Source organism: Ammodytes marinus (genome assembly GCF_949987685.1).
Source record: "Ammodytes marinus genome assembly, contig: scaffold_269, whole genome shotgun sequence".
In the NCBI taxonomy this organism is placed as follows: Eukaryota; Metazoa; Chordata; class Actinopteri; order Uranoscopiformes; family Ammodytidae; genus Ammodytes; species Ammodytes marinus.
In genome coordinates, this window is record NW_027648106.1 from 20,001 (window position 1) to 29,446 (window position 9,446).

General features: G+C 46.6%; 1 long non-coding RNA gene across 1 annotated transcript; it reads right to left on the reverse strand.

Annotated features, from left to right (window-relative positions):
- Positions 1-6,641: 6,641 nt before the first annotated feature.
- On the reverse strand, positions 6,642-8,451 carry LOC307271033. Its single transcript, XR_013845582.1, has 2 exons — positions 8,096-8,451; positions 6,642-7,997 (listed from the first exon to the last, which is right to left on the reverse strand). It is a non-coding gene; the product is annotated as an uncharacterized lncRNA (long non-coding RNA).
- Between the last annotated feature and the right edge of the window lie 995 nt (positions 8,452-9,446).

Here is a 9,446-nt window from a genome sequence, read left to right on the forward strand (position 1 = left end):
AAAAAGCTTTCATTTTGATCAATTAGGAGGTAGAAAGATCAAACATCAAAGGCAATACTGCTCACAGCAGCCAGCTATAAAAGGCCCACTTGTCCCCTGTTCCTTCGCTTACGGCCATACCACCCTGAACACGCCCGATCTCGTCCGATCTCGGAAGCTAAGCAGGGTCGGGCCTGGTTAGTACTTGGATGGGAGACCGCCTGGGAATACCAGGTGCTGTAGGCTTTTTTTGAAGTTGAAAAAAAGCTTTCATTTTGATCAATTAGGAGGTAGAAAGATCAAACATCAAAGGCAATACTGCTCACAGCAGCCAGCTATAAAAGGCCCACTTGTCCCCTGTTCCTTCGCTTACGGCCATACCACCCTGAACACGCCCGATCTCGTCCGATCTCGGAAGCTAAGCAGGGTCGGGCCTGGTTAGTACTTGGATGGGAGACCGCCTGGGAATACCAGGTGCTGTAAGCTTTTTTTGAAGTTGAAAAAAAGCTTTCATTTTGATCAATTAGGAGGTAGAAAGATCAAACATCAAAGGCAATACTGCTCACAGCAGCCAGCTATAAAAGGCCCACTTGTCCCCTGTTCCTTCGCTTACGGCCATACCACCCTGAACACGCCCGATCTCGTCCGATCTCGGAAGCTAAGCAGGGTCGGGCCTGGTTAGTACTTGGATGGGAGACCGCCTGGGAATACCAGGTGCTGTAGGCTTTTTTTGAAGTTGAAAAAAAGCTTTCATTTTGATCAATTAGGAGGTAGAAAGATCAAACATCAAAGGCAATACTGCTCACAGCAGCCAGCTATAAAAGGCCCACTTGTCCCCTGTTCCTTCGCTTACGGCCATACCACCCTGAACACGCCCGATCTCGTCCGATCTCGGAAGCTAAGCAGGGTCGGGCCTGGTTAGTACTTGGATGGGAGACCGCCTGGGAATACCAGGTGCTGTAAGCTATTTTTGAAGTTGAAAAAAAGCTTTCATTTTGATCAATTAGGAGGTAGAAAGATCAAACATCAAAGGCAATACTGCTCACAGCAGCCAGCTATAAAAGGCCCACTTGTCCCCTGTTCCTTCGCTTACGGCCATACCACCCTGAACACGCCCGATCTCGTCCGATCTCGGAAGCTAAGCAGGGTCGGGCCTGGTTAGTACTTGGATGGGAGACCGCCTGGGAATACCAGGTGCTGTAAGCTTTTTTTGAAGTTGAAAAAAAGCTTTCATTTTGATCAATTAGGAGGTAGAAAGATCAAACATCAAAGGCAATACTGCTCACAGCAGCCAGCTATAAAAGGCCCACTTGTCCCCTGTTCCTTCGCTTACGGCCATACCACCCTGAACACGCCCGATCTCGTCCGATCTCGGAAGCTAAGCAGGGTCGGGCCTGGTTAGTACTTGGATGGGAGACCGCCTGGGAATACCAGGTGCTGTAAGCTTTTTTTGAAGTTGAAAAAAAGCTTTCATTTTGATCAATTAGGAGGTAGAAAGATCAAACATCAAAGGCAATACTGCTCACAGCAGCCAGCTATAAAAGGCCCACTTGTCCCCTGTTCCTTCGCTTACGGCCATACCACCCTGAACACGCCCGATCTCGTCCGATCTCGGAAGCTAAGCAGGGTCGGGCCTGGTTAGTACTTGGATGGGAGACCGCCTGGGAATACCAGGTGCTGTAAGCTTTTTTTGAAGTTGAAAAAAAGCTTTCATTTTGATCAATTAGGAGGTAGAAAGATCAAACATCAAAGGCAATACTGCTCACAGCAGCCAGCTATAAAAGGCCCACTTGTCCCCTGTTCCTTCGCTTACGGCCATACCACCCTGAACACGCCCGATCTCGTCCGATCTCGGAAGCTAAGCAGGGTCGGGCCTGGTTAGTACTTGGATGGGAGACCGCCTGGGAATACCAGGTGCTGTAAGCTTTTTTTGAAGTTGAAAAAAAGCTTTCATTTTGATCAATTAGGAGGTAGAAAGATCAAACATCAAAGGCAATACTGCTCACAGCAGCCAGCTATAAAAGGCCCACTTGTCCCCTGTTCCTTCGCTTACGGCCATACCACCCTGAACACGCCCGATCTCGTCCGATCTCGGAAGCTAAGCAGGGTCGGGCCTGGTTAGTACTTGGATGGGAGACCGCCTGGGAATACCAGGTGCTGTAAGCTTTTTTTGAAGTTGAAAAAAAGCTTTCATTTTGATCAATTAGGAGGTAGAAAGATCAAACATCAAAGGCAATACTGCTCACAGCAGCCAGCTATAAAAGGCCCACTTGTCCCCTGTTCCTTCGCTTACGGCCATACCACCCTGAACACGCCCGATCTCGTCCGATCTCGGAAGCTAAGCAGGGTCGGGCCTGGTTAGTACTTGGATGGGAGACCGCCTGGGAATACCAGGTGCTGTAAGCTTTTTTTGAAGTTGAAAAAAAGCTTTCATTTTGATCAATTAGGAGGTAGAAAGATCAAACATCAAAGGCAATACTGCTCACAGCAGCCAGCTATAAAAGGCCCACTTGTCCCCTGTTCCTTCGCTTACGGCCATACCACCCTGAACACGCCCGATCTCGTCCGATCTCGGAAGCTAAGCAGGGTCGGGCCTGGTTAGTACTTGGATGGGAGACCGCCTGGGAATACCAGGTGCTGTAAGCTTTTTTTGAAGTTGAAAAAAAGCTTTCATTTTGATCAATTAGGAGGTAGAAAGATCAAACATCAAAGGCAATACTGCTCACAGCAGCCAGCTATAAAAGGCCCACTTGTCCCCTGTTCCTTCGCTTACGGCCATACCACCCTGAACACGCCCGATCTCGTCCGATCTCGGAAGCTAAGCAGGGTCGGGCCTGGTTAGTACTTGGATGGGAGACCGCCTGGGAATACCAGGTGCTGTAAGCTTTTTTTGAAGTTGAAAAAAAGCTTTCATTTTGATCAATTAGGAGGTAGAAAGATCAAACATCAAAGGCAATACTGCTCACAGCAGCCAGCTATAAAAGGCCCACTTGTCCCCTGTTCCTTCGCTTACGGCCATACCACCCTGAACACGCCCGATCTCGTCCGATCTCGGAAGCTAAGCAGGGTCGGGCCTGGTTAGTACTTGGATGGGAGACCGCCTGGGAATACCAGGTGCTGTAAGCTTTTTTTGAAGTTGAAAAAAAGCTTTCATTTTGATCAATTAGGAGGTAGAAAGATCAAACATCAAAGGCAATACTGCTCACAGCAGCCAGCTATAAAAGGCCCACTTGTCCCCTGTTCCTTCGCTTACGGCCATACCACCCTGAACACGCCCGATCTCGTCCGATCTCGGAAGCTAAGCAGGGTCGGGCCTGGTTAGTACTTGGATGGGAGACCGCCTGGGAATACCAGGTGCTGTAAGCTTTTTTTGAAGTTGAAAAAAAGCTTTCATTTTGATCAATTAGGAGGTAGAAAGATCAAACATCAAAGGCAATACTGCTCACAGCAGCCAGCTATAAAAGGCCCACTTGTCCCCTGTTCCTTCGCTTACGGCCATACCACCCTGAACACGCCCGATCTCGTCCGATCTCGGAAGCTAAGCAGGGTCGGGCCTGGTTAGTACTTGGATGGGAGACCGCCTGGGAATACCAGGTGCTGTAAGCTTTTTTTGAAGTTGAAAAAAAGCTTTCATTTTGATCAATTAGGAGGTAGAAAGATCAAACATCAAAGGCAATACTGCTCACAGCAGCCAGCTATAAAAGGCCCACTTGTCCCCTGTTCCTTCGCTTACGGCCATACCACCCTGAACACGCCCGATCTCGTCCGATCTCGGAAGCTAAGCAGGGTCGGGCCTGGTTAGTACTTGGATGGGAGACCGCCTGGGAATACCAGGTGCTGTAAGCTTTTTTTGAAGTTGAAAAAAAGCTTTCATTTTGATCAATTAGGAGGTAGAAAGATCAAACATCAAAGGCAATACTGCTCACAGCAGCCAGCTATAAAAGGCCCACTTGTCCCCTGTTCCTTCGCTTACGGCCATACCACCCTGAACACGCCCGATCTCGTCCGATCTCGGAAGCTAAGCAGGGTCGGGCCTGGTTAGTACTTGGATGGGAGACCGCCTGGGAATACCAGGTGCTGTAAGCTTTTTTTGAAGTTGAAAAAAAGCTTTCATTTTGATCAATTAGGAGGTAGAAAGATCAAACATCAAAGGCAATACTGCTCACAGCAGCCAGCTATAAAAGGCCCACTTGTCCCCTGTTCCTTCGCTTACGGCCATACCACCCTGAACACGCCCGATCTCGTCCGATCTCGGAAGCTAAGCAGGGTCGGGCCTGGTTAGTACTTGGATGGGAGACCGCCTGGGAATACCAGGTGCTGTAAGCTTTTTTTGAAGTTGAAAAAAAGCTTTCATTTTGATCAATTAGGAGGTAGAAAGATCAAACATCAAAGGCAATACTGCTCACAGCAGCCAGCTATAAAAGGCCCACTTGTCCCCTGTTCCTTCGCTTACGGCCATACCACCCTGAACACGCCCGATCTCGTCCGATCTCGGAAGCTAAGCAGGGTCGGGCCTGGTTAGTACTTGGATGGGAGACCGCCTGGGAATACCAGGTGCTGTAAGCTTTTTTTGAAGTTGAAAAAAAGCTTTCATTTTGATCAATTAGGAGGTAGAAAGATCAAACATCAAAGGCAATACTGCTCACAGCAGCCAGCTATAAAAGGCCCACTTGTCCCCTGTTCCTTCGCTTACGGCCATACCACCCTGAACACGCCCGATCTCGTCCGATCTCGGAAGCTAAGCAGGGTCGGGCCTGGTTAGTACTTGGATGGGAGACCGCCTGGGAATACCAGGTGCTGTAAGCTTTTTTTGAAGTTGAAAAAAAGCTTTCATTTTGATCAATTAGGAGGTAGAAAGATCAAACATCAAAGGCAATACTGCTCACAGCAGCCAGCTATAAAAGGCCCACTTGTCCCCTGTTCCTTCGCTTACGGCCATACCACCCTGAACACGCCCGATCTCGTCCGATCTCGGAAGCTAAGCAGGGTCGGGCCTGGTTAGTACTTGGATGGGAGACCGCCTGGGAATACCAGGTGCTGTAAGCTTTTTTTGAAGTTGAAAAAAAGCTTTCATTTTGATCAATTAGGAGGTAGAAAGATCAAACATCAAAGGCAATACTGCTCACAGCAGCCAGCTATAAAAGGCCCACTTGTCCCCTGTTCCTTCGCTTACGGCCATACCACCCTGAACACGCCCGATCTCGTCCGATCTCGGAAGCTAAGCAGGGTCGGGCCTGGTTAGTACTTGGATGGGAGACCGCCTGGGAATACCAGGTGCTGTAAGCTTTTTTTGAAGTTGAAAAAAAGCTTTCATTTTGATCAATTAGGAGGTAGAAAGATCAAACATCAAAGGCAATACTGCTCACAGCAGCCAGCTATAAAAGGCCCACTTGTCCCCTGTTCCTTCGCTTACGGCCATACCACCCTGAACACGCCCGATCTCGTCCGATCTCGGAAGCTAAGCAGGGTCGGGCCTGGTTAGTACTTGGATGGGAGACCGCCTGGGAATACCAGGTGCTGTAAGCTTTTTTTGAAGTTGAAAAAAAGCTTTCATTTTGATCAATTAGGAGGTAGAAAGATCAAACATCAAAGGCAATACTGCTCACAGCAGCCAGCTATAAAAGGCCCACTTGTCCCCTGTTCCTTCGCTTACGGCCATACCACCCTGAACACGCCCGATCTCGTCCGATCTCGGAAGCTAAGCAGGGTCGGGCCTGGTTAGTACTTGGATGGGAGACCGCCTGGGAATACCAGGTGCTGTAAGCTTTTTTTGAAGTTGAAAAAAAGCTTTCATTTTGATCAATTAGGAGGTAGAAAGATCAAACATCAAAGGCAATACTGCTCACAGCAGCCAGCTATAAAAGGCCCACTTGTCCCCTGTTCCTTCGCTTACGGCCATACCACCCTGAACACGCCCGATCTCGTCCGATCTCGGAAGCTAAGCAGGGTAGGGCCTGGTTAGTACTTGGATGGGAGACCGCCTGGGAATACCAGGTGCTGTAAGCTTTTTTTGAAGTTGAAAAAAAGCTTTCATTTTGATCAATTAGGAGGTAGAAAGATCAAACATCAAAGGCAATACTGCTCACAGCAGCCAGCTATAAAAGGCCCACTTGTCCCCTGTTCCTTCGCTTACGGCCATACCACCCTGAACACGCCCGATCTCGTCCGATCTCGGAAGCTAAGCAGGGTAGGGCCTGGTTAGTACTTGGATGGGAGACCGCCTGGGAATGGCTCATGACCCCCCAAAGTCCCTATCCTACAACCCCTGGGATCGGATCAGAGGATCACGATCCTAAACGGAGGGCTCCATCTGGTGGCCACTGGTGGGAGGTTTTATTACCAGAAATGTCATGTGCAAGGCCTAGTTTATCAAAATCCACTAGTTTGCTGAATGTTTTGTTTATTATTTTTATAGTTTGAGTTGGCGTAGCTGATGAGATTCATATAATCAAGTGGAAAAGTGTATAATTGTTGTAATTTTTGGGCTGAATTACGAAAAAGAATATGAATGTATTCAGTGCACTCTCACTTTGTCTGGAAGACATCAGAGTCATTCACAGAACTCATTGTTTTCACACAAGGACTTCTAATTGCTTTGGTGTGTTTTGTTTCTTTCCACTATCCCACCCCTTGTGAAACCCAAGCACACAGAGACTCCAAAATACTTTTACAACTTTTATTTTTCACCCAGAATGTGTTTCATTGAAAAGGCAATCCATATAAAAACACAAGTAAACAAGATCTGTTTAGTTAAAAGCTCGCCCACAACGACAAGGTACAGATCTACAGGTGAGAACACGAGAGACAAACATTTACTACCATTTGCAAACATTTAGTTAAACATGGAGCTGACAGACATACACACATCACATACACACAGGCACATAAATAACATCAATAATAATCAAAAACACACACTTGTACTTAAGATACAAATTAACAATTGGCTTGTACAGGCTAAAGTGCAATAATGAACATGATGATCCAAAGACTCAGGTGACCAATCAACAAATAAAGGCTCAAGCCGTTCCTCTCTGTTGTGTTTTTTTGTGTTTTCTTTAGCAAACTTTTGTTAAACATGAAGCAGACAGATACAGGCAAACATCACAAAGACATGAAGCTGACAAACAAACAACACACATGACAAAAACACAGATTATCTGTACATGAACAACCACTGAAGGCTATGTAAACTGATTGTGTTAGATTGGAACTGATTAAGGTTAAAAAGATTGGCCTTGATATTGAACATAGACCAGAACAGATACTACAAAGTGCATTTTAACATCAATATAAATAATAATAAATAAAAAACAAACAAAATAACTTTAAGTAAAACTGCAAAGTGCATTTTTTTAACTATATAAATAGATAGTGCTTGCTGAAGCACTTTAATACACACAAAGAAAGAGACAAACGAACACAAACAAGCCACTTTCTCTCTCCTACAGATGGCACAGGAACAGTGGCATCACAGAGGTAAATTACACACACACACACACACACACACACACACACACACACACACACACACACACACACACACACACACACACACACACACACACACACACACACACACACACACACACACACACACACACACACACACACACACACACACACACACACACACACACACACACACACACACACACACACACACACACACACACACACACACACACACACACACACACACACACTCCTCCTTCCCAACTCCGCATCCACGACACTCTTAAAGTGTTCAAAATTGTCGTACACCACATTGTCGTAGCCCCACATGGCCGTGAGGACTTGTTGGGGATGAATGCCTTCACTGTTGGTGCAGGAGGGACAAAGCTCTGGCTGCAGGATGGCCCACGAAACAGGGGGTGGGCCATAGGTGAACGCAGCAGGAGGCCTCGGCTGGAGGTGGGTGAGCGCAGCAGGCTTGGGCCGGGTGGAGGACGACAACACCGTGAGCTGAACGGGCCGGTTCGCAGGAGTCACAGGGCCAGAGCTCATCAACAAATAATCTGGAAATATAAAATACACATGTGATCGGTATTGATATGACGTGTGCTATTTGCTTTCCACAGCCAGCAGGGGAAACAAAGTGCTTATGACAACTTACCTCCGCTTCTCACCACGTCTCTTTCCAGCCTCGTGATGGATGTGCTGGTACTGGACCTGAGGCCGGTCTGGCAGAGGGAGGGATGTTGGCAGCGCAGGAGCCTACGGGAATGGTGCGTCAGACAGCACTTTCAGGTGAGGAGTCACCTTGGGTAGTACTGTCGCCCCGTAGTTGGCCTTCTTCTCCTCCCTAGCAGTGAAGGTCGAGATCGACTTGGCGTTGATGTTGGGCAGTGGAATGACGAGACCGCCGAGGATGGGGTCGTCTCGGACATCTTCAGATGCCTCGTCAGGTTGGACTTTTTAGTGAAAGTCTTGTGGCACACGCTGCACTGATGTGTAGGCTTCTCCATGTTTCATCTGGTACAGTAAAACATGAATACATGAGTAAAACTAAAAGCAGATCATTTAGATTGACAATATGTAGCCCTTTATTATACAGAAATGTGCTGTTTGTGTATTAGCCTAGAACAACACGCTCGCCATATTGTTATCTATGTTGTTGTTGTCTTAACAGTCACATTTACCCATGTTAACACATATCCACATCAAATTGACCAAGAAAATGTTGATTGTCACCGGAAAGCACAACACACCTTAATCAGCTTATTATTTCAACGACTCTTGGGTGAATATAGTCATGCCATACACCGTTAGAAAGCTTAGATTGTCATGATTAAAACGAGAGTATCCACGAATAATATGGTTGCTCACAGCAATAATAGTGTTAGCGGTTAACTCGGTTAGCCTTCAATGTAAACAGTCTGGCAAGCTATCGTTACACTACACACATTAATCATCTTATATTTCAACGACCCTTGGATTAATACAGTCGTGCCATACACCGTTAGAAAGCTTAGATTGTCATGATTAAAACGAGAGTATCCACGAATAATATGGTTGCTCACAGCAATAATAGTGTTAGCGGTTAACTCGGTTAGACTTCAATGTAAACAGTCTGGCGAGCTATCGTTACACTACACACATTAATCAGCTTATATGTCAACGGACCTTGGATGAATACAGTCATGCCATACACCGTTAGAAAGCTTAGATTGTCATGGTTAAAACGAGACCATCCACGTGTAATATGGTTGCTCACAGCAATAATAGTGTTGGCGGTTAACTCGGTTAGACTTCAATGTTAAACAGTCTGGCGAGCTATCGTTACACTACACACATTAATCAGCTTATATGTCAACGGACCTTGGATGAATACAGTCATGCCATACACCGTTAGAAAGCTTAGATTGTCATGGTTAAAACGAGACCATCCACGTGTAATATGGTTGCTCACAGCAATAATAGTGTTGGCGGTTAACTCGGTTAGACTTCAATGTTAAACAGTCTGG